The sequence below is a fragment of the Triturus cristatus genome, chromosome 9 (genome assembly GCF_964204655.1).
Source record: "Triturus cristatus chromosome 9, aTriCri1.1, whole genome shotgun sequence".
Classification (NCBI taxonomy): domain Eukaryota; kingdom Metazoa; phylum Chordata; class Amphibia; order Caudata; family Salamandridae; genus Triturus; species Triturus cristatus.
In genome coordinates this window covers 228,397,292-228,422,367 of record NC_140592.1, presented here as the reverse complement: position 1 = coordinate 228,422,367, position 25,076 = coordinate 228,397,292, and the positions used below count along the sequence as shown (strand labels likewise).

Below are 25,076 nucleotides of genomic sequence, written 5' to 3'. Positions count from 1 at the left end.
GGTACACATTATTTGCAGTAGGCACATTACCCTTCTGCGCTACGGTAGGATGAGTCAAACCTCCCACTAGACAAAACTCTGATCATTCTCCAGCAGGAACATTATTCACCAGAGTTATTTTGACAATTCTATTGTTGCCTGAAAACTACTGGATAAACGGATCTCTGGAGGTTGCCGTTTTAAGCAATAAGTTATTTTTAAACACACACCACCACCTCCCATGTCAGTGCCAGGATCGCCTGCACCGGTCGCACCGGTCGCACCTGCATGCCTGTGATGCTGGCATCCAGCGTTGAAGCTGCCAAAAGGCCTCTCCTTACAGCTGTGGGTGTCCGTATAGCTAACAGCACTTTTCTTAGAATATGTAGAACGTACCACCAGAGTTGGCCATTGCCCTGAGTGCGCCAGTGATTGTGCCAGGTTAAAAATAATTAGAACAACTTTAAGTTGTAGGAGTTATGGTAGAGGGACTTTGCTGTGCACAGAGCAGAGAGCTCCGTGAACCCCTCTAAAGATTGGCGACCTTGGCCCAGTTCGCCCATGCCAAAAGCCGGCCCTGCCTGCATACATCCACTGAACCCTTGGGAATGTTTTGTTTATGCACGGCACAGGGGGATGCGGCGCATTCTCACCATTATGAGGGTCTGAGTATTCAGATTTTAAGGAGTCCTGTTGCCTAACATTCCAAACAAGTGTGGGCACAGTGAGCTATTTTTACTGCTGTTGAAACCCTTAAGAGCTAGTGAGTGTACTGTGGTATTTCTCTGTATGTAGGCCACCCTGAAAAACTAACCAGCAAACTGTGGTTACTAGAGGCATTCCGAGTCGTAAATTTAATTGCCCTTTTTTCATAATTTTTATCAAACCTCCGCTTGTTCCCTGTGGGAATACGGGTTTGGTTTAAATGTCTGTGCTTTTGTCACACATCAATACATAATCTTTGATCCACTTTTTTGCAATGTAACTTCACAAGATGTGCACCATCTGGAATTCCTAGATTATCTAAGGCTAATCCTTTAAAAGTTCCTAGGTTCAGAATTGTTTTGCAACATTTTTACAGCGCTTACTACCCCATATGAGGCACTTGAAGCACTTGCCCTCATGGGTAGCACGTTACACCGTGTTCGTGTGTGGTTGAAAGGGTTTTGTCTCTTTGTTCTGATCCTGTTTGGAAAGTGTTTTTATATCGTGTGAGGACCACTGAGGTGTCATTATCATGTTTTGGGCCACAGCGCTCAACAGTCTGGTGTATGAGGAAGTGTGAGAGACAAGCGCACAGTTTATGGATTTCAGTAAGCTGGTGGCTTTAACAAGCTCTTCAGGTCTCTATGGTATTTCTTATTTTTGTAGTCCACTTAGCTGGGTTTATGGTCCTGAGAAGGCGTAAATTGGAGTAAGACAAGGATTTAGAGATCTGCTGGGATGGGCATTGTCGCTATCATCCCATGTCTGATTGCCACTGTGAGATGTCAAAAGGGGCTTATAGCATGTAACTAGCTGGGGCCCACAGTGTTGAACCAAATTAAAGTCCTTTGTTGACCAGTGGCATGTGACAGACCTCTTTTCAATTTGGATGGGTGATTTATTGCTGTGGACTGGTACAGTGCTGAGTAATATGCATGACATGTAGCAGTTTTGTTTTATGTGAGGGGGATAGTGTCAAGCAGTACAAGGAAATTGTTATGCAGTCTGTATGAACTATTATCAACTGCCGAACCTCCGAGTTTTAAAATATAAATGTGTGATATGTATTGTATTGTAATTGCATTTATGTAGGACTTGCTACAGCTAAAGAGGTTTTATAGCTCTTTATGCCATTCAGCATGCTGCTCCGGAATCTAGGATTAGTAGGTTTTTTTCCGTCTTGTTGGTTATTGAGATTACTCTTGCGCTCTTAAGGAAACCATATCATGTGTTTACTGCAGTTTCTAGGTGGTATATTTACTTAATAGAAGTTAGGTGTGATCTTTGGTAGAGGAGGATGATATGTGAATACATGAATTTGTTGGTGTAATTAATAGATGAACAACAGGCCATTAGGTATTGTTAGGTTGCATAGGTATGACTTTTAAATGAGAAGTTGTGATCTTTGAAATGAGGTGTGGGACATTTTTAGAGATGCAATAATAGGGATTAAGGCAAACATGCATGTGAAAGAGTAGGCTGTGCTTGGGGAGTTTAAGCACGCGGAGGCTGGAAAGTAAGGAGAGAGTCATTCGAAAGAGAAATGAGTCGGCAATTAGAAGCTTTAAGTCAATCCGTTTTCATGCAGAATTTTTAGGAATATTGTGGAGGCTTCTCAAGATTGCACACAAAATTGAAAACATAATTATTAGAATATGTTACAATACTGTTGTAGACCATGAGAACACCACAGCGCACACACACCGCCATCACCTGCGGGGAAATAGATTTAACATAATTATAGTCACATTTTCTAATAATTCAGATGGAAGAAAAAAGCAACACAGGAAAGTTGTACTTTGAATGTTTGTGCTTGTGACGCTCTTTCCATCTGGTGATCAGGATGGGATGAAGGATAACCGAGTCTAATTTGGCATTTTGTGTAAAGTTATGCTTCATATGATGGGTAACACTTAGTTGTCTCTAGTTTGAAGCACTCACAACAATGGCACAATGAAGTGAGAGATCTTGCCCCTGGCTGTCATTCATCCTTCGTATATCAGTAACCAGTCACAAAAGGAAAGGCCCCGCCTAGAAACTTCTTCACCTGAACAATAGAACTTTAGACCCCACTCTCACTTACCATCTACCAACCTGCAGTACTCGGGAAGAAACAGTACTCATCAGCTCCTTCCTAACAAGACCCTCATTGAATTTCTGAAGGAAAACGTAGTCCTCACTCTTACTTCACTGTCTGATCTCCACCTATAGGAATACAGGTAATACACTTCCACCGCTTCTACCTCTGGGTAGGTGATCACATTTGTTTGCCATAAGTTCATAAGCAAGGCAACAGGGCTGACCGTTTAGATACGATTTTACATCATCAGAATTTGCAACATGGTCATCAGGCCAAGTGCAGTGGGGTGCAGACAGCCACCCTCTTCACCACCCAAACCAGCACAGGATATCCTGAGGCTACAAGCCAACACAGTCCCCAACCCCTCCCCCACCTAGGACAGCTCTGTGTACTGTCCCTCCCTCAACCAGGGCACAAATGTCAGGGTGTGAACATTATGCTCCTCACAGGCGGCGGAACTCTTGTACAAGCATCCAAGCACACCAAGGCTACTGTGGTGCAAAAAAGGCACTATATACATGTATTAATTTGGTGTCAACTAGGAGTATAACGTGCTTCCAGAATGAATACAAGAAGTTCACAGCTATATGTAACCCAAGGACATTCTTGGGATATTATGATATACTTACTCAGTGAGCCACTTATTGAGGGATTGTGTATTCTTCACTGAGGCAAGGAAAAAGATACTTCGGCCATTATTTTAAAAATACACGATTCAAAATAGGAAAATGAGGCTCAAGCTGATTCATAGTCAGATTTCGAGATGCAGCTATTTCCGTTGATCAATATTTGTGTAATAGCATAAAGACTCAGCTGGTATTATCTTCCCCATAGGGTATAAGATCTAGGTCTTTATGGGTGTAATTATACTTAGTAATGCGACGTCAAGTAAATTAGAGGACCCCCTAATAGGAAGGTTGGGAAAAGCTACTATGCACGTTGCACCTTAGAATCCTGATTGGGGTAAAGTATACTGTTTACTTATACTTAAACGCACATTGCACTTTAAAGTGCTATTGGGGTAGAATGAACTGGTCGTCTATTGATTTTTTTTTGTGCTAGTTTGTATGTAATATACTTGGCTCCCTGACATTTACCCTTTCCATCCCAGGCACCTCCAACAGAGGCAGGTGCACTGGTATGGTTTCTCCCCAGTATGGATTCCTTGATGCTACACCAGATATGAGTTTTGAGTGAAGCTTTTCCCCCAGGCTGTACACTGGTATGGGTTCTTACCTGTGTGGATTCTTTGTTGATTTTAGAAAGATAGCTCATGAATGAAACTTTCCTCACACTCTATACACTGATACATTGTTTTTGGGGCCAGGATCCTTTGGTGCTTAAAATATTTGAACCTTGGTTGAAACTTTTCATGCAGTCCATATGCGTTTAATCCCCAGTATAGATGTTTTGATAGAACAAAGGCATAATCAGTGATAGTTTCCCTCCCACATCATACACTGTCTTTAGAGAGTAAGACAAGAATTGGAGGCAGGACTTTTTCAGTTTGAACAGCTAAGGCCTGTAATATTCCACCTGCCTCTACTAAAGCTTTAACTTCTCATTTACAGTTTAGAACGCTGGTTCCCCCCCCCCCCCCCCAAATAAAAATGGCAGTTTGGTAATCAGTTTGTCATCTGATCGATCCAGCTGCCTCTTTTGTTTCTTGGGTCTTCAGTGTTTTTCTTATCAGACCTTGTATGACCCTCAGACTGCTTATTCACTCGAAAAATTAGTAAATAGTATATAGCTGCTATGGCCTCGAACCTGCAAAATGTGCCACACTCGCACAGGGCTTAGGTGCATGTTTATTTCATTTAGTTCCCTAGTTATGTGTGATTTTGTGAGGTGACAATGAAGTGGCCCCTCCAGTGGAACCAGTGGCTGTGTAGGCTACAGAATTAAGGAGAGCTGGTTTAATTGGATCTTATGGCCAAGCCCTTGCATTACAATGTCTAGATAGCTTGGAGATGCTGGCCCTTTGAGATCATGGAGCGACTTTTTTTGTGTGGGTGTTAATGATTCTGAATAAAGAGGATTATTTAGGTAGAAGGGATGCTGATCAGAATGAAAAAACTATTTAGCATCTCTTTTATTTTGGAATGCTAAGAGAATGTAATAGTTTTTATGAAATATCATCATATTGATTTGGCTCCCGTGTATATTATTTGAGATATACCTTAATTATATAATACCATTTTTGGATTGTCATTTAATTCTGTCTTTTGCTGTCCTTTTCTGTATCGACATGGGTTAGAGGTATTCACATGTCTTGATTTTTGTAATATTGTGCTTTGCAGGATGTGGTTTGCTAGACATATCATAGGAGAACTCTAGGTTACATGAAACATCAATCTCAATGCTCAGTTATACTTGGATTTCTACTCATTATTTACTACTCATTGAAGTGTCAATTAAAGGATAGTTCAGAGATCTTTTGTCAGCTGCATATTCTAGTTGTTGTCTTGCAGGGCAGTTCCTCAGAGGGGGATAAAGCTCCAGTGGTTGGGAGGGGCATGTACCTCCAGTGGTTACTGCATAGTCTCCATTTTAGGACTTCATTTTGAGTACCACTGATGGCGATATTTGTCGATTTAGTGATTCTCAGTGCACATTTCTAGGGAATTATTCTATGTACCAGAGAGAATTTTATAAGATCTGAAACAGGCATGTTAGGTTGTTGGAGTGAGTTAGCGAAACTGACTATTTGAAAAACGTGATTAAGTATAAGGGTTTGGGAATGAAAACCAAAGGTTTAAGCATTTGTCTTTTCGTAAAGCAAAATGGCACTTCTATAAAGTAACTTTGTGGATTTTTCCACTGTCTTCAAAATAGTAGACAGTTTTCTTTTGTGTAGAAAGCTGAGAGTTGTTGGAATCAGTGCAATCCCTATTCAATGTCATCTATACATACATCTAGATTTTGGTAACATTCGGAAAATATGGCTAACTGTTGAATTGATAGCAGGGGTCAGTCAAGCAACTCTAACTTCTGGCCCTACTGCGGTTCCATTTATGTGTAGTTGATTTGTCTTTTGTCTCCGGTTTGCACTTTGATTTCTCCAAGATTGGGCATGTCTACTCGTGCAGTTCTCATACGTAGATGATGCCATTCTTATGAATTACACCCCTATTGTTCCAGTGTATGGTGCACATTCTCTGCAGCTATATTGTTGAGCATGGTCATTGTAGTAAGACCAAAGTGCTGATCTATTACTTAGTAGTGCCCCTTGTAAACATACTTGGCAGTTTGGAAGTAGTAACTTTGACACTGTTGCTGAGTTTCCCTATTTAGGGGTAACGTTTTGTTGCTTCTGGGCAGAAAACAATGTAGCGCCTTGCAGATATTGTAACCCTAAAGCACTTTAGCATCTCTCATGGAAGGTGTCTTTGAAACCTTGTGCTCCACTTATGTTATAGTAAAACAGTGGTGGCACTATTAAATGCTGCTTTTATATAGGTTTGTAATCTTCTTACTGACCTAAATAGGATGGAGGCTAAATTAAGGAGGTCATTTTTCAGGCTCTTTTCGCTCATCTCTGTTGCAGCACCATATCTCTGTCTTGGCAACCTTGATGAACAAGCATTGGCATAGCCAGTAGGTCTCGCTTTTGGGACCTTATAAGTATTTAGTTATGCAGCACAATATCCTTGGTGCAACAACATCAACTGTTGAATGGCTAAACACTTATAAGGTCCCAAAGGCGAGATCTATTGGCTATGCCAATGCTTGTTTTATTTGCAGTGGAGTGATCATATTTGCATAGTGCTATTGCTGTTTGTATGACCTTGCGGCGCTGTAGAACTAGTAATGGGAAATAGGTTACGTGGGAGGTGATGTGAAAAATAAGTGACACCAATGGAAAAAGGAATTTAAAAAAAGGGAATAATGGATAATGCGTGGCAGGAGAGAGCATAATACCGGAGGAGGATATGTGTGCGAGAGACAGAGCGAAAGAAGATTTAGAGAGAAGTGTGCACGAGTGACCTGGGAGAAAGGTGTGGGTAGAGAAGGATGGGACAGGGGAGAAGGAATATGAGAGGGAGTAGGAAACTGGGCAGCTGCGAGTTTGTGAAGAAGAAATTAGAGCAGAATGGATGGAAGAGCTGGGGTGAGTGTCACTGGAAGGATCCACTGCAGACCAGATCACAGTGCTGCATTTTCAGTCTACCTTTCCCTTGCTTATTTAAACATTGATTCTTCTACTGTCATGGTGGGCTATGCGCATCGGTCATCATGTGCATTCAAATCATCGGTGCTGGCTCAATCTAAAATAAGTATATCTGTAAAGAGAGCTCAATGAATCACTCAGGCGTTCATTATCCAGAATAATGGATTGGATTCATTCACGTTAATGGCAACCCTGCTCGCTGCCAAAAGCCATTCCCTACATCTTAATGCACAGCATATATCAGATGATGGAAGGAGGAAAACGGATCAGCACTTTCAGCATAGTTCTGCTGAAATCGTTTAAAGGAAAATTCGGAATACGCCTTAAATCACCAAATGTCCTTCCTGGTCACTTCATTCGAATGATTGAAAGAACGTTGTAGGGGGCATAATCGCATATGGAGGTGCTAGAACTCTCTTGTGCTAATTAACACATTTTTAAATGTGCACTGCTTGTCAAGCCAAACAAAAGGACGCTGAAATGGAAAGATCAAAACAAGACAAATTAACTAACCACCAATTAACTAAAGTAACTATTGTTGTCGACCCTAGACCTGCATTCATAGATTTTATTCTAGGCAAAATAACTAACAATGATGTACCATTGGCACCTTTGTATGCAGACATGGTCTATGTGAATAGATTGGATAGAAAAGTCCTTTGACAAAAAAAATTAAGAATGGCATGGAAAGTAATCTTTGTGTTTAACCTCAAATTCGTAATACATAATCATATCGTTCACATGCGCCTTTGTATGAGAGGAGGCTCTCTAAATGTTCTAATACAATGTTTTTCTACACCAGAGAATGTGGTAGAGCTGCAATGACAATGTTAGGAACATTAAACTGCCTACTTATGTAAGGGAATGCGATTCTTCAGAAATATTCTTGTCCTGTAAAACATTAGTTGGCCCTTTGGGGGCCATGCAGTGCGATGGCAGATTATGACAGCATTGATGATTGTCGCTCTGATTATGCCAGGGCTCATATTAATTACCAGAGTTTGATTTCTAACAATGTTCTTTTGTTTTTGTTTAACACCTTTTCACAAATATGCATACAGGAGCTCAAAGTAGGTGGGAAGCAGTTGTTCCAGGGTTGGAATGCCCTGTGAGTCTGTTCATATCCACAAACGTACATGTTTTAGAGAATTCGCCAACTCCTTTGAAAAATCTCCCCACACTGGGAAAGGTTGGAAAATTATTCCTGATAAGTGCAGGAGTAAAACTTTTCCTGGGTGGGTAATAGGATGTATACAAAAAATGTATTTCCAATTGCTCAGCAGAGTTTCACATAAGCAGATTTAATTGTGCGTAATTGCTCATGCAAAAATGGAATTCGCAGATGTTTGCTTGGAGTATCCTTTCTAATCCTACTTCTGTAAACTGTTGTGAATTACTGAAAGCTGTAAATTTACACCAGTGCAAAGACACTTACCTAGGGGTGTACTTTTGTGACTTTCTTCAGGAATTGAGCCCCTAATTTATTTTCAAGTTGCCTATAATAGTTTTACACTTATTCATTATTACCATTCTTTTTGTTTTGAAATATTTGCATGCATCACACACATTTAGTAAATATTGTCCCGAGAAATTATATCTAAAGTTGCACAATAGTTTAGCAAATTCTTTTCAAGTTTTCTTTATGTGTGTACATTTTTTCAAGTAAACAACTACCAGTCTTGCTTTTAGAACTCTGTATATATTTGCATGTAAGCTGGTAGCAGAAAAACATTAAGATGATGGACGGAGCACTGAAACTTTTCAGACACAGTGCGAGTTGTATTTGACCTTGCTGTCAGAAATGGGAAACAGACCCGAATCACTGTTCCATGAAGGATTAGGACTACTGACTGAGTCTGAGGCTCAACAACACAGATATGCATGACATACGACAATAAAAGCTATACGTTTTTAGGTCTCGCCTGAGCCAGCGCATGCCCTGCTCTGGCGAGACATTTAGTGAGTGGGCTTTCAAAAGTCCAACCACACCTTTTGGGATGGCATAGAGCGTGCGGTTTCGTTCACAATGATGAACAGAGGCGCCATCTGGCTTTCCTCTCTCGTCATGGCTCATTAAGTGATCGCGGGCACCCTTACAGCCGCGATCACTTTCACTTTGACGGCCTCCTGTGTCCCCTCCCTGTTGCACTCAGGATTCCCACACTTTTCTTATTACACTTCTACCGCTGCCTGGCAGGTTCACCAAGTGACAGGGACATTGCTACCATTGGCACCTGCCGTTGGAAACATAAAGATGTGTTTACCCACTGCCTTTGTGCACTTGCGCAATCCATCGTATGGAGTGTCTGTTGCGTTTTGTTTTTAATGAAAATCTACAAATAGCGCTCTACAAGAAGCAAACATTAATCGGAATACACCTAGATTACGGAATCCCAATCCGAAACTAAACGGTGGCGTCGCGGCTCATCTAGTGCGAGTCTGCCACCTAGTGGTCACCAGAACCAACATCAATAAACCAGGGCCTCAGGCTGACGATGAAATAATTACCACTGACATCCAAAGCGTGTACCTGCAAACAAACAGATGTTCGATATCAGTTTATTTAGCATGCATCAAGAAGGCATTTGGCACAAGACAACAAATAAAAAGGTTTGAAAAAAAACAACAACAAAAACTTAGATTGCACCTGCAAACACGGGCTATGTTCGTACTGGCTGTGTAGAAGAAGAGCATTGTGTACTATAATCAAAGTGCTACATAAGCATGCCTTCCTTAAGTAGAATTATACTAAAGTGTGTTTGCACTGTTCGTGAATCCTGTGTAAAACCACCTTTCCTGCGTTAGCTCTGTTAGAGATGCACACACAATACTCAAGAGTGCATATGACCTAGAGTGGTTATATCCGTTACATACATCTGAAATCCATTTTAAAGCTGCTTTGTTCTCGGCCCTGCTTGCCTTGCTGAAAGAACACATTATTTACAGGCGTGCCTTGCCTTTGCCTAGGACTTAAAAACTGCAAGTTGGGTAGCAGGAGGATATTATAAAGAAGTTTGGATATTACAGGTTGTTTACTAGGCACTTTGAACCACAGTACTGCCATGTATGACTATGTAAGCAGGTGTGCTGGTTAAGCACATTAACGGTACTCAATCGATCACTCTGAGAAGGTTGGTTCTAGCTAGTACTCAAATACGTGACGCGCGTTCTAGAATCTCAGCAACAAGCGCTTAACACACTGATCCACCTTTTTGGGCTGGGTTGTAATTTAGACCCATTTAAGCGGTATAACGACTCCGATTCATTGCTTTTATTAACTTGTTAATCAATGACATCCCCAGATGCATTACCTGTCCGATTTTAAGAATACTTTGAGGTTTTTCTATTCCCCTAGTCCACAACTACTGCCTCAAACGGACCTATTGTGAAACAGTCTCACAGGCACAGTCTGCATGCAACCTTCCCGGAGCTCTAATGTATCAGCGAGAGCGTTTAATTCACTTGACGCTAAAGAGCAGTGAATTTGGCGAGACGCTTGGGTCTGATTTTTCTAGAGGTCAAAGGTGTGAGGTGGCGATTAGACGGTGTCTTGGCGCACCCTATACCTATTCCACGCTGGAAAAGACGGGTACTTCTCAGCCTTAGTGGTACCGATGAGGAGAAACCAAGGTTGGAACACCCTTCTTAACTATTCTCTCAGTACTCAAATAAAGGTCCATGCGCTACAACCACAAGCACATTCTGTTTCCCTCTCAAGCTCCTACTCAACGTGCACAACAACAGTGCCTAATTTGTAAACCATTAAGTGCCGGGGCCCTCATAGTATGCCATTCTTCTCATCAGTCACCTTCCTTCTGCCTCTTGATTTTCTTCCCCTCACTCTCCTACCTTATTCCTCATTCTCCTCTTTCCCCCACTTTCCTACCTTATACCTCACACTACAACTCTCCTCACTCACTTCCTTTATACATCACAATACACTTCTCCTTCTCACTCTTCTCCTTTAAACCTCATGCTGCTCTTCTCATCACTCTACATTACTTATACCTCATAGTGATCTTCAACTCCTCACTCTCCTTCCTCATATCTCACCCTACTCTTCTCCTCACTCTTTCCTTACACCTCACACTTCTTTTCTGTTCACTCTACATCCTTTTACCTCACACTACTCTTCTCCTCCTCACTCTCCTTCCTTATACCTCACACTATTCTTCTCATCACTCTACATCTTTATACCTCACACTACTCTTCTCCTCACTCTCCTTCCTTATTCCTCACACTTCTCTTCTCCCCACTCTCCTTCCTTATACCTCACACTGCACGTCTAATCCTATCTCATTCCTTATTTCTCACACTACTCTTCTCATCACTTTACATCTTTATACCTCACACTACTCTTCTCCTCACTCTCCTTCCTTATACCTCACACTACTCTTCTCCTCGCTCTCCTTCCTTAAACCTCACACTGCTCTTCAACTCATCACTCTCCTTCTTTATAACCTATACCACTCTTCTCCTCCTCAGTCTCGTTCCTTATATCTCACACTACTCTTCTCCTCCTCACACCCTTTCCTTATACTTCACACTACTCTTCTCATCACTCTACATCCTAATACCTCACACTACTATTCTCCTTCCTTATACCTCACACTACTATTCTCCTTCCTTATACCTCACACTGCTCTTCTCCTCCTCACTCTCATTCCTTATACCTCACACTGCTCTTCTCTTCACTCGACATCCTTATACCTCACCCTACTCTTCTTCTCCTCACTCTACTTCCTTATACCTCACACTACTTTTCTCATTACTCTACATCCTTATACCTCACACTATTCTTCTCACTCTCCTTCCTTATACCTCATACAACTCTTCTACTCATCGCTCTCCTTCTTTATACCTCACACTACTCTTCTCCTCCCCACTCTCCTTCTTTATTCTTCACACTACTCTTCTCATCACTCTACATCCTTGTACCTCACACTACTCTTCTCCTCACTCTCCTTCCTTATACCTCACCCTGCTCTTTTCCTCCTTACTCTCCTTTCTTATAGATCGATCATACTACTCTTCTCCTCCTCACTCTCCTTCCTTAATCCTCACACTACTCTTCTCATCCCTCTACACCCTTATACCTCACACTACTCTTCTCCTTCTCACTCTCCTTCCTTCTATATCATGCTCCTCTTTCCCTCACTTTAATTTTTTATTCCTCATATTACTCTTTTCCTCATTTTCAAATCTTATATCTCTACCTGCTCTTCTCATCACTCACCTTCCTTATGCATCACTTTCCTCTCCTCCTCACTCTCTTTCCTTATCCTTCACCTTGCTCTTTTCATTAATCTTTGTAATAAAAAAAATATAACCGTTAATTTGTAAAGTCATGTTTTAACCATTCAATATCCTCTTTTTGCAAGCCTCTACCTCTTAACATCGCACTTACATTATATGTATCCATTATCAGGCACTTTCTATTTACACAAAATATTTAACAGTAAACAGGTACATATATGTTCGTAATCTGCACAGCCCGAGCAGACCAAAAGGGTACCTTCATTCTACTGCCCCACAGACTCGCTGTTCTCTACCTCAGCACACTCCAGTTTGCCTTGCTCTGGTATTTGCTTATTTATATTTTTTAAACTATATTCCCTTTGATTACGGCAACATTTTATGGGGGTCTACTTTTTTAAACAAGGAGGACAAAGTATATATCCTAGAATGCATTATAATTTAACATGGATTACTAATTACCAATAGGACTTCAGGTTTGTTAAATACTTTTTTCAAAATTAGTATTTTTTTTGCCTTTTTACCCTCAACTTCATATATGTTAGTATTCCTCTCCCAGCACACTTAAAAAAAGTTTGCTCTTTTCTTATTATAAACTTTCCGTATTCTTGATACCATAATGGAATTCCCTTTCACTGCTCCTATAAAACAGAACAGCAACTACAACTGTTGCAATCACAACAAACGGAATCTAAGCTTCAAAGCAACATTGCAGTGTTTGTCGAATACTTCTTATCCTGTGGTTCACCAAACATCAGTCATTCTGTGATTGTTGTTAAAATGGGCATATGCAGATTCTCAAACAGATAACAATCTTAAAAGCCAGGTTCCATGTGTTTTTATTATGCTGCAAAAGCCTCCAATTAAAGAACAGTTCGAAACAATTGGAAGATTTCACACCATGCCAGACTTCTTGGCGCAGGGAAGAACTGAAGAAAGGAGCACTTCTTCCTTTGTCATGTCGACAGAGTTCGCTCTGTTGATAACAGTTATCAGTTGTTTACTAGCTTAAAGCTCCCACGTTAAGCCACAGGTCACACCAAAGGAACATCCAGCTTCTTATGTCCTACGGACGGAAACTTTTAAGTGTGCTGCCACAGTCGCGAAATTACAATATAAAAGAAAACAAGATTTCGTATACCATCAAAATAGTAAAGGTCTTTTAAATACTGTACATCTACAAATTGCATAAAAGGTTACCTTGTAAATGGAAAAAGCTTTTTTTTTTTTACCACTTTATCAACATTAAAAAAATATATATTACTGTACAATATTGTGAGAAAGTGGCTCTGTATATAATGTTTCCAAATAGGTACAGGGTGTACAGAGTCCACAGTCCCCAGAGGTTTGGCAGAGGCTAAAGTTAGATATTACCTTACTCTCTAAAGTGGTAGCTTGGTCGAGCAGGAAGGCAGTACCAGAGGACAGTGTAAAGTATTTGTTGCACACACTCAGTCAGCAAATGGTCTCACACACTCAATAACTGAACTCTAGGCCAATGGTCTATATATAAAAAATATGTGCTTGTTTTATTTTAGAACCAACAATAGGTATTAAAATATACTTTCGCAGATTGAGATGCTTTATATAAATACTTTTGCAATATGCAATTGGCTTTTGTAGAAAGTTACAAGTGGTTGCAATAGGCAGCACGATTTTAAACACAATAATGCATTGAGTTCAATGGAAGTTTCAAGTTATTTGCAATAGATTACTTTTAGGATTACTTTTGTGATTCCAGGACTGGATCCTAGATTCAGTCCTGGGACAGTACTTAGAAACAAGTGATAAAAGTCGACTTAGTTACTGTTATGATTTTTAGACAATATTTTGCTATTTTATAAGTTGACGCAGAAAATATTTCATAGAAAACAGTCAATGATTCCCTATTGAAGAAATTTCAAGTTGCAGATATAGTATGTTCTTGTTACTTTTGTAATCCAGTACTGGGTGCCTAGACTCAGTACTGGGACCTTTATCCAAAACAGGTAAGTAATTACGTTTTCACAATTTATACGATTTTTAAAGAATATTTAATGTTTGCAGAAATCTACACTTAGAAGACATTTTCACAGAAAAGCAGTCAGTGGTTTCCTATGGAAGAAAATTGGGTTACTGGTAAGTACGGTTGTGAAGTCAGTGCTGGGTACCAAGATCCAGCACTGGGAGCTCACCTAATAGCAGGTGAGTGTTTTCGTTACTCTGCTGATTTTTGGTGAATATTTTAAGTTTTGAAAAGTCCACACTTAGAAGAAATTTCAGGAAAAATCAGTCAATGTTACCCTATGGAGAAAATTGAGTTATCAGCTTTAAGGTAAGTACTCGACTGGCAGAGTTAAGGTTCTGGGCATAGACTCAGGGGTCTTCCAGGGTCAGGTAGGTACAGTTGTTACACCCTCAGCGGCACAGTGGCAGCCGGGTGCAGAGAGAGTTAGGCCCAATGTTATCCTATAGGAGGCAGGGGGGCCTTGGTTGGTGGCTGCTGACTAGCAGGCCACGCGGCTGTGGGAGCTGGGCTCCTGGTCACTTGCACAGGGCAAATAGGGAAGTAGATAGGTGTAGAGGTTACACTGCCAGGGCCACTCAGGCAGCTGAATGCAGGGTGCTTTTGAGCCTTCGGGCGCTCAATTGATTTCAATGGGAAAGCTCCGGTTTAGAAAAAGACTGCAAGCTCGGGGACGAAGATTCTTCAGGTGCAGCCAACACTTCGAGAGGTAAGTTGGGTAGTTGGAGGATAGGTAGGTACCCCGGAGTTGGGCACAGGGGGCCGCGGGGCGCCGGGTGCAGGGGTGCCTTTTGGTATCGGGAAATCTTACCCTCTGTTGATCGCGGTTGGGGGGGGCACCTGGTTCTGAGGCTGCAGGCGTCGTCGGGAGCGTCGAGGGAAGTCCTTGGGTGCCGGACTCGGGGTCACAGTCGCCGTGGGGTCGTCCTTGTGGTCTTTGTTCACTCCGGCACAGGCCAGGCTTGGCGGGTGCAGAGTGTGAAGGGTTCGCGGTCCCGGGCTGATGCCAGGGATTAGAAGCAGATTTTGAGTAGAGCCTCTACTCATGGGAGTCCCAGGTGCTTAGAGCCAAAAGGTAGCCAGGTCTTCCAGGGTTTGTGAGGTTGCTGGCCACAAGAGATGCCGGGTTGGAGCAGGAGCAGGAGCAGGAGCAGGTTCGAGGCTCGACAGGCCGGTAGGGCTGGGGCCAAAGCCGTTGGTGTCTTCCTCTTCTTAGCAGCTGCAGGGCAGTTCTTCTTTATTCTTGCTCTTCTTTGTATTTCGGAATCTGGGGAAGGAAGGTTCAGGGTGCCCCTAAATACTAGATTTAGGGGTGTTACAGGTAGGTAAAGGGCAGGGACCAATGGGTCCCTGTCCTGGGGTGGGTACACCCCCCTATTCTGCCACTCTTCTGTGGGAGGGGGGCAGTAGCCTAGTCCTGATTGGGTAGGGCCTTCCATCTTCATGATGGCGAGCGCCCGGAGATGTGCTTCACCTCGCCTCCCCCACCTGAGGGGTGGGGTTGGCAGGCTGGCACATCCCCTGTCCTTATTTGGGGTTTCCGGCCAAGCTTCCCGCCAGATTGGGGGGTTGCAAGTGGCCTGGGGAAGCTCACAGAGGCGGCATGCCTTTGAAGCTTCCCCCTGCCCATCCTGGGGGAGGAGATCTAGCTCCTCGCCCAGGATGTGCATTGTTGCAGGCCCAGGAGAGCAGGGGCTCACCTACCCAGGGGTTCAGCAACATGTCTGCTGTGTGGCAGCCTGGGCAGCCTCTCAGACCAGACGTGGATTGTAGGTTAGGTTTCAGGGGGCATCTCTAAGATGCCCTCTGTGGTGCTTGGTACATTAAATCCCACACTGGCATCAGTGTGGGTTTAATGTGCTGAGCAGTTTGATACCAAACTTCTCAGTCTTCAGTGTTGCCATTATGGTGCTGTGGAGTTCGTGTTTGACAAGCTCCCAGCACCATGTACTCTTAAATGGCAGCACTGCACTTACAGGGCCCAGGAATGGACCTGGGTACTGTAGGGGCACTGGGCTCATGCTCCTGTGCCCACACCACTGGCATAGGGCACCCAGCTGGAGGGGTGGCTGATGTATGCCAGGGCAGTGTAGGTTGTGGGCATGGCACACAGGGATGTGTGCCATGTCGACTCTCTGTTTTGTCCTGTATCCAGACACTCAGCCTGCAAGGGCAGTGTGTGTGTGTTAGGGTACAGGGCCTCTAAGGGTGGCACAATGAGTGCTGCAGCCCTTAGAGGCCTTCCCTGGTCACAAGGCCCTAGGGAACCTAGGGTACCATTTACCAGAGGCTGACATGTGGCCAGGGTTTGCCAATTTGGAGGTTTTGGTTTAGGGAAGGGACATAGGCCCTGGGCACCTGATTGGCAGGAGCCCAGGGCACACTCAGTCAAAGTACCTTCAGCAATTCAGCAAAAAGTGGGTGCATACCATGCAAGAAAGATGGCACTTTCTCACAAATATTTACTGTCCGTTTCTGTTTTACAAAGAAATATACACTTCATTTTGCTGTTCTTTTTTTCCAATAATTCTGCTTGCTTTGACCTTTTATCACTTAATTCTGTAAATTGCATTACCATTTGCAATGTTAATACCTCTACCTGAAACAATTGCGAGACCTTTTGCATTTCTAATGCTTGTTTAAACTTGCACGCTCTGTATTTTGATTCACCTGTCTTTGTTTTGCCTGGGTATATTTTGACTTGGAAATATCTAACCTTCTTGTGTTGACAGTGTTTCCTGTTTTGTCCCTATTTTGTCTGACAAGGACTGTCTTTTTATGTTTTTCTTACTCAGTCCCCAACATAAGCACACACATTTGTTTTTATTTTCCATAGTGTAACACAACCCTTTGCGTTCTCCCTAAATGCTTATCCTTTTTTTGCCTCAGTAGTTCATTATGTAAAACCAGATGTCCAAGAGACACATCTATGTTGAGATTATAATACTTTTTTTATGTTGGAAGAATGTCCCATTTGCCCTACTAAGAGCTTTTTGTACTCTCTACAACAAGATTTCTCCAAACATCATACCATTTCATCTTTTCCGGCATAACGGTCTTAATTGGTAGGTTTCCACCCTAACCTTTTCCTCTCATGTTGTGATTCTCATTGTGAAGTTATACACCTATGCTTAATCGTTTGTTTTGTATTTTATTGAATACTCTGCCGGATTCGTTTTTGTATTAAAAATTTGTTCTACTGCTGTTGACTAACTTCAAGGCAAACAAGCATTGGCATAGCCAATAGGTCTCGCCTTTGGGACCTTATAAGTGTTTAGCCATGCAACAGTTGCATAACTAAATACTCATAAGGTCCCAAAAGCGAGACCTATTGGCTATGCAAAGCGGCCGTGCGGCCGCGAAAGTGAAAGTGATCGCGATTGCGATCACGATCAAACATCAAAGCGGCCGCGAAACCGAAAGTAATGGCGGTAAAGCGCGGCGCTCGCCCGTGCACATGCACTGTGGCTCTAGGCTGGCCTGGTAGCACTTTTTGGAGCCCTCTCAATAAGTCTCGCCAGACCAGCGCATGCGCTGGGTCAGACGAGACCTAAAAATGGCATGGTTCTTGTGACCCCAAGAAGTCAGAAGTGCCAGGGATCTTGTGTTTAGAAAACTCAGATGGCAGACGGACCCTAGCCATGCCACAAAATGCAGACTGAAGTTTGTTTGATATATGCTTGTGCACCTTAAAGTGGAATTTGTGCATATCAGCCAGTACTAATATACTTTAACAATCCAGTGGATCACAAGTTAAACAGACTACTTGGTGTCCTGAAAGGTTTGAAAACGTATGTGCTTATGTGTAAACCTCAAGCTTTGCAAGCTATTTAGAGGATTTGTATACCACCAGGCTTTACTTTTTATTTGTATGCACACAATAGTTATGTCAGGATTTACTACATATTGTCTACCAGAGCAGTGTACTTAGGACAGTTCTTTTTTTATGTGCGGAGACTCTGCACTCATAAAGATACTACTAGTAAATCCCTTGATGAATACCAAGCAATCATAAACGTTCAAAAAGTGTAAGTTTACCTTTGAAAACCAGGCCCACTGTTACTTCAATGAGCCAAATGAATGTGATTTTCCCACTAATAGCTCTTGAATCAGTTGATGCTGTCTGAGAATTTTAATTTATGGAAAGATTTTTTGTGGGTGTAGTGCTGTCCAATCAATAGCTATCGTGGCACAATTAACCTTTCAAAATACTGAGAGTAAAACTGGGAGTCTCATGTTACATTAATGGAAGAATCAAATTTGATTTAGTCTTCATGCCATAAGGAAATGCCTTGGGTAGAGAGGCTCATATTTCTTGATTTTACATGATTTTTCTCCACATATTCAGACACCCCAAATGCTAAAGTTATTCCAATACTTCCCTGAGTCTGGTAAAGCGAAATGAATGAACACCAAGACGCCTTTTGTAGTCGTTTACAAACTTGATTCTGCTCACGTCTCCTGCTAATTAATGACCACTATCATTATTACACCTAAACTGTAAAATCTTTGCAAGAATCTAAGGAAATCGACTGCATTGCATATCCAGTTTAGTAGAATATACCATATTTACGGACGTGCATTTGAGTTGTTGTTCTTATCATTTAGGATAATATGCTGATACAGATCTAAATATATGCAAATCTTCATGTGATTGGTCGTTCAGTGGCTCTTTGTTCCCTCTGTTCTGTCTCATGCTTCTCAATCGAGGCGTCTGAAACTAATAACAATATTCTGTATTCTGGCTCATATCAATTTACAGGGCATAGTCTTTCCCTTTTCTCTACCTGGAACCCTTTCAGCCTCTGTTGGTCATGCAGCTATTACAAGTTCAGGTCTGGGATTTTCGGAAGACCAACAATGAACTTCTGTTTCAGGAATGCTTCAACTTTGCCTCAAGTTTGTTTCTGAAAAGCAAGACTTGTCTGGTTCTCTGCTTCATTGGGTTGCATTTTGCACCCTTATCTCGTAAACAGACGAAACTGGCAGCTTCTCTGCAGCCATATTGCTGTTAGAGTCCTGCTCACGTTCTAGAAGCTTTAAAAGTACTTCCAGTATCTGATATAATGAAAAAAGATGTTTGCCTTTCATTCCAATATCCATCATACAGAAGGGGATTTGGATGGGCATGATAAGACTCTAGTGCAGCCCATATGTAACTCTGTGGCTGTAGTCGGCACTAGCTGCTTAGAATTGATCTCTACAAGTAGAACAGTCATGCTCCTCATGAATTAGATCACATGCACATTAAAGGAAAATGGAACAGAAGTGGATATCTTGGGTAAAACATTCCTAGAGGTACATGGAATTCCTGTGCCCAAATTAACATGTATTCCCCAACACATCTTCCTGCATTTATACAGTTTTGATTTACTTACCTGCCAGTGCTTTCTTTCCCGGTCTGTGGCTTGTGGACCCTTCCTTCGCCCCTCCTGCGCCAAGTTGTTCCCGTCTCCCGCCGCCGCATCACCAGCTATCGCGGCCGCGGAGCGGAGATGGGGACTACACACCCCAGCAGCCCCAGCGGCTGGAGACACGCTGACGCCGATTTCCGATTAGGAGGCGCATAAAACATCGCTGCAGTCCCCGCGACGCGGGTCCGCGCGCGGGTTAAGCCCGGGACAAGGGCGGGACCATCTGTGGCCGTCAGGGGCCGAGGGAGGCCGGGCTGGGCCGATTCTCTTGGTTCCCGAAACAAGATTGTCAATTGCAGCTTCGTATTCACAAGAGGACTGTCGAGACAAGTCGAGGGAGGGGGCTCGAGGGCTACCCACTGTTTGGTACATTGAGCCCCAGATACAGGTATTCCAGCTTCCAGTAGGGGGCCTGTCAAGGTGCATTGCTATTTGTGTGTTTCAGGCTGTTCACTTGGGTTGATAGCGCTGGTTAGTACTCATTGTAACTTTTCTCGGGGTTAGTCCCAAGTGTCTTCTTGAGATTTGGTAGGCCAAGGAAGTAGATACACGACAATATAAGTTTGTGAGCCTGAAGTTGTGACATGGGCAAAACCAAAAAAAACCCAATTAGATTAGGGGGTGGAGTAAAGGGAACTCTGGATGCATTTATTACACGAGCCGAATCCCTGTTGACCCACGAAATACAGCTAACAGAGCGTAGGCTGTCCCTTAATTCCCTTCTGGCACATAAACGTTCGTCGCTGGGGACAATAGCTGAATGTGTTACGCCAGGGGCAAGTACCATAGCAAGTCAGGGACTCCCTGTCCATAGCGTAACCCAGTGCGTTACCACTGCACAAGTCCATACTAACACACCAGTACGTGGGGAACGAGAGCCACTGATTTTGGAGGGGTCTGTAAACACCATTCACCAACATGACCTCTCCCCTGTGAGATTGGAGGGAAATTTGGTGGTGGAAACATCGGGCATTGGGGCAAAGGGAGACCAAGAGCAGGAGGGTATTACACCTGGAGGGGAGAGGGAGCCCAATGCATTAATAAGGAGGGAAAGGGAAGTGGTTACCCGCTCAAAAAAAGCGTTATTGGTGCCAGTTTCTCCCCTAGAAACTGCTGCCTCAGAGGTCACAAGGACCACGGTTATCTCACAAAGCAACGGGACCAACAAAAATAGAATAGATAATAAAGCGAAAATAGGTGGGCCTAGAAAAGATCCCAAAGTTGTTGAGGACGGGAGAAACAGGTCAGCCTGCCAACACCGTGAAATTCGCTCTCCTGTAAATGGGGCGGAATGGTCACGGGAGATAATGAAAACATTAGAGGCCAATTTGGAAGCCCTTTTTCTTAAACACCTGGCTCCCATAGTGGAACATATAAAGAGAATAGAGGAGAAAGTTAGTAGGCTTCTAGAACAGAATAGCGGTGAACCCCCAGTGCCCCCACTGAGTTCGAGACATGAAGGGTTAGGGATTGTACCTTGCCCTGTCAGTCCCTGTGAAAACAGAAGTAGGTTGGCAGGAAATAAGCGGAGTGTTGATCCCACTTCCAGTAAGGATAAAGGCACTCCCTCTATTATTGTGCCCCATAGACCACAACATGAGGGTAGTAAAAAAGGGCTCGTAGCAGCCAATAGCTCCCTAGATGATCAGGTGCATTGTACACCGGGGCTGCAAACGTTGGATTTACCCCCAGCTTCTTGTCCCTACACGATAGTCTTAGCGGGGGTTCCAGCCCATAACCAGGATAGAGAAGAGTCCACAAGCTCCCTGATAAATAAGGTTAATCATTGGATGTACAACAATGTGAAGGAGTTTAAGCTACAGAGTAGCCACATCCTTATGGCAAGGAGGGTAGCCTGGGTTGGTCCCTCTGAGAAAAAGTTTGCAGGAGACTGCGTTATTGTTAATTTCAGATACCCGGAGCTGGTAAAAGAATTGCTTATTTCCAGTTACGGGGTTTTTGACAGAGGGACGACCATAAAGATGCTCCCCCTGAACTTTTTTTATAGGGACTACTCAAAAGAGTCAGGCCAAGTGACACGCAGAAGAGGGGAAATTCCAAACACAAGGGCCAACAGACTGGGTTCAGTATCAAACAGGTTCATCCCGTTGTTTGATGCGGCAGTGATGGATGAACTAGACTGACTGGCCCAAGGCACGAACAGGGAGATTCCCCCTCTCCCAGCTAGCCCAATGCTAAGGGATACTGTGGGTCCCATGGGAAATCCTCTTTCATCCGATATCCACCCAAATGAGGTTTTGCTTAACCCCTCAGACAAGAGTATTGTATTGGCAATGAGTTGTCTAGCAGGACTTTCTCCCCAAACACAGGCTATCCCAGGTAGGAGAGAGATAAATCACGAGGCTGAGGAACTTAGGGTGGTATCGTGGAACATCGCAGGGATCTCAATCAAATTAAAAAATAACGAATGGTTGGATTTCAGTCAAAAATTCCACATTATCTGCCTACAGGAAATGTGGGAGACGGACAGTAGTGCCCCGCACCTAGAGGGGTATAAAATGTTTTTTGTTCCCGCCCGAAAATCTACAATGGGAAGAGCTAAAGGGGGTTTAATAACGTATGTGTCTCTCTCCCTACAAGGGTCCTGGGATGTCCTGGGCTGGAGCTCAGACAATATCCAGGGTATCAGTTATTGCAAGAAGGGCTTAAAATTTGTTTTGATAAACTTCTATAATGCGGGCCAATCAATGCAGAGGTTGAACGAGCTCAAGGACAGATTGGCAGACTTGCACATCAGGGGAATTAGCCCCCCAAATTTGATTTTAGTGGGCGATTTTAACTGTCACCAATGCCCATACTTGAAATGGGGAGGGGGAAAATGGGACTCTTGTCCATCTATAAAGGATTGGCACTTGGAGCACACAATGGAAGGCAGCGAACTAAGTAAGATCCTGGGCATATATGATTTAGCCCCCACGATGGACTTAATCAAGCCCAGGAACTTTAATACCATTAATCCCTCTTTTAAAGGCAGGGGCAGGGATACAATTATTGATTTTATCTTTGTTTCACATTGTTTTAAATGTAAGATCATAGATTTTAGTATAGAAATCAGTATTTTTAGTGATCATAACCCTTTGGTGTTGTCCCTGAGGGATTTGGATTTACCTACGCAGTCAAGGATTAGGATGACGAGGGGAACACTGGAAGCAATTGACCTGGGCAGGCGTATACGTTGGACCAACATAGATGGGGAAGCATTTTATAAAAAACTCATTGCATCCTCAGAAAGTGGGATATGGAAGTGCTTAAACCAGGAAGTCGAGGTTAAAGAACTGATAAGTGCTTTTGAAAGTATGGCAAGGGACATTGACAGGTTACTGAGGGCCAAATCATCGCCTATGCCTAATCTTTCACCAAAATGGTTCGACAAAGCATGCTCCAGAGCCCAAAAAGAATTGAAACGGGCACTCAAAACAGTACCTAAGGATAGGAGTAGGATAGTGGAATGCAGAGCTCAATACAAACTGGCCATAAAAAAGAGGAAATACACTATCCACTACGAGGCCTGGGAGAATTTGAGGGAGGCAGCTGAGAAGAGAGATATGTCAAGATTTTGGAAGGTGATTAATGACCCCAGTTTCCAGGCACCGAACAACGAGAAGGTGGCTTGCAATGTCCTGCCTAAAGCATGGGTCTCATTTTAAAAATCTGTATAATCATGGCAGCCCCACTGCTCGACAAACTACAGATGTGGGCATTTTACCAAGCTCTTGGTCGCAGTTTACAGTGGGTGAGATTAAAGATGGAATACACGCCCTGACACGGAATAAGGCCCCAGGACCGGATGGGATCCCCCCCGACTTATTTTTGTCCCAGGTCAACCTGTGTGCACCTATACTCACGAGAGTTTTTAACACGGCAGTTGAAATGGGAATGCCCAGGTCTTGGTCAACTGCTAGCATTGTTCCCCTATTTAAAAAGGGCAACAAGTGCGACCCTCAATGTTATCGCCCGATCTCACTAATTGACGTGTCAGCAAAGGTTCTAGGGAAGGTAATCCTAAACCGCCTAATGGACTGGGCAGAGGAAAATGAAATCATTACCGATACCCAGTACGGTTTTAGAATGGGCCGTTCCACCTCGGACCAATGCCTTAACCTATACAACCTGGTGGCAAAGTACACCGTGGCAGGCGAGGGGACAGTCTTTCTAGCCTTCATGGACCTGACAGCAGCTTTTGACCGGGTTAACCGGGAAAAGTTGTGGGAGATTTTAGAGCTGTTAGGGGTCGATTCAGGTTTGATATTCATCTTAAAAACATTACATATGAACACAACAGCCCAGGTCAGATACAGTAATGAGGGGAATCTTACTGACCATTTCTCATGTACTAGGGGTGTGAGACAAGGTTGCATCCTGGCGCCCTTTTTATTTACGCTATATATAAATGGTTTGGACAAAGCACTTGGAGAGCTGGGGGTAGATTGTCCTAGAGTGGCCAATAGAAGCATACCTGTCCTCTTATACGCGGACGACGCAGTACTCCTGTCACGCACAGGGAGGGGACTGCAGTCTCTTATTGATGGCTTCTGTGGGTTTATTGCAAATTTAGACCTATCTCCCAATTTAACAAAATCATACGTCATGGAAGCAGGAAAAAGACCAACGAGGAATTTTATTTTTAAAATTGGGGGTCACAAATTAGAGAAGGTCGAGGTTTTTAATTATCTAGGGATAATTTTCGACAAACACCTCAATTTTAACACACTAATCTCAGAAAAATTTAAACAACAGTCGAGTACAATGGGCTCAATTATGAATCGAGCTACGAGATTAGGCCGCTGGTCACTGAATGAAATATTGAATTTATATAACTCAATCTGTTGCTCCAAAATTATGTACGGGAGTGAGGTTTGGGGATTCAGAAACACTTCCATGATACAACTGGAGGAAAACAAGTTTCTTAGAAGGATTCTGCAAGTCCCTCAAAGTATCCCGGCCCACATTGTTCACGAGGAGCTAGGGTTCCCTTACATTACTGATAGACTAAGCATTAAACCAATAATGTGTTGGATTAAAATTTGGACCAACCCTGAGGCTAGTCTAAGTAGAAAAATAATCAAAGATTGTATTAATAGGGACAAAGGACATAGGATACCGTGGCTTAAATATGTGAAGGATACGTTGAAGTGGCTGGGCTTTGCTAGTTGTTTTGATGAGCCCACGTCCCTGACGCCCCAGTTAAAAGTAGTTATAAAAGCAGAATACCTCAGGCGTCTAGCCTGCGCCCGGGAAGACAGTGAAATACTGAAAGGGTCAGTGCGATCACACATATTAACGAAATCTGTTGCAGGTTTAGAACCTTACCTGGCGCAGATATATAATAAAAATGATAGATTTTTAATGACCAGATTCAGACTGGATCTTTTACATCACATCTTAGCTGTCCCCGCAGGGTTCACAAGAGATATTGGATCAAAGGGTCCATGGGGCTGCGATCTG

The 25,076-nt window shown here is 43.1% G+C and overlaps 1 protein-coding gene across 1 annotated transcript in view; it reads left to right on the top strand.

Moving 5' to 3' along the window:
* The window catches only part of TMF1 (TATA element modulatory factor 1), a 271,023-nt gene that overhangs the window by 1,269 nt on the left and 244,678 nt on the right, over positions 1–25,076 (top strand). The window lies entirely within an intron of this gene.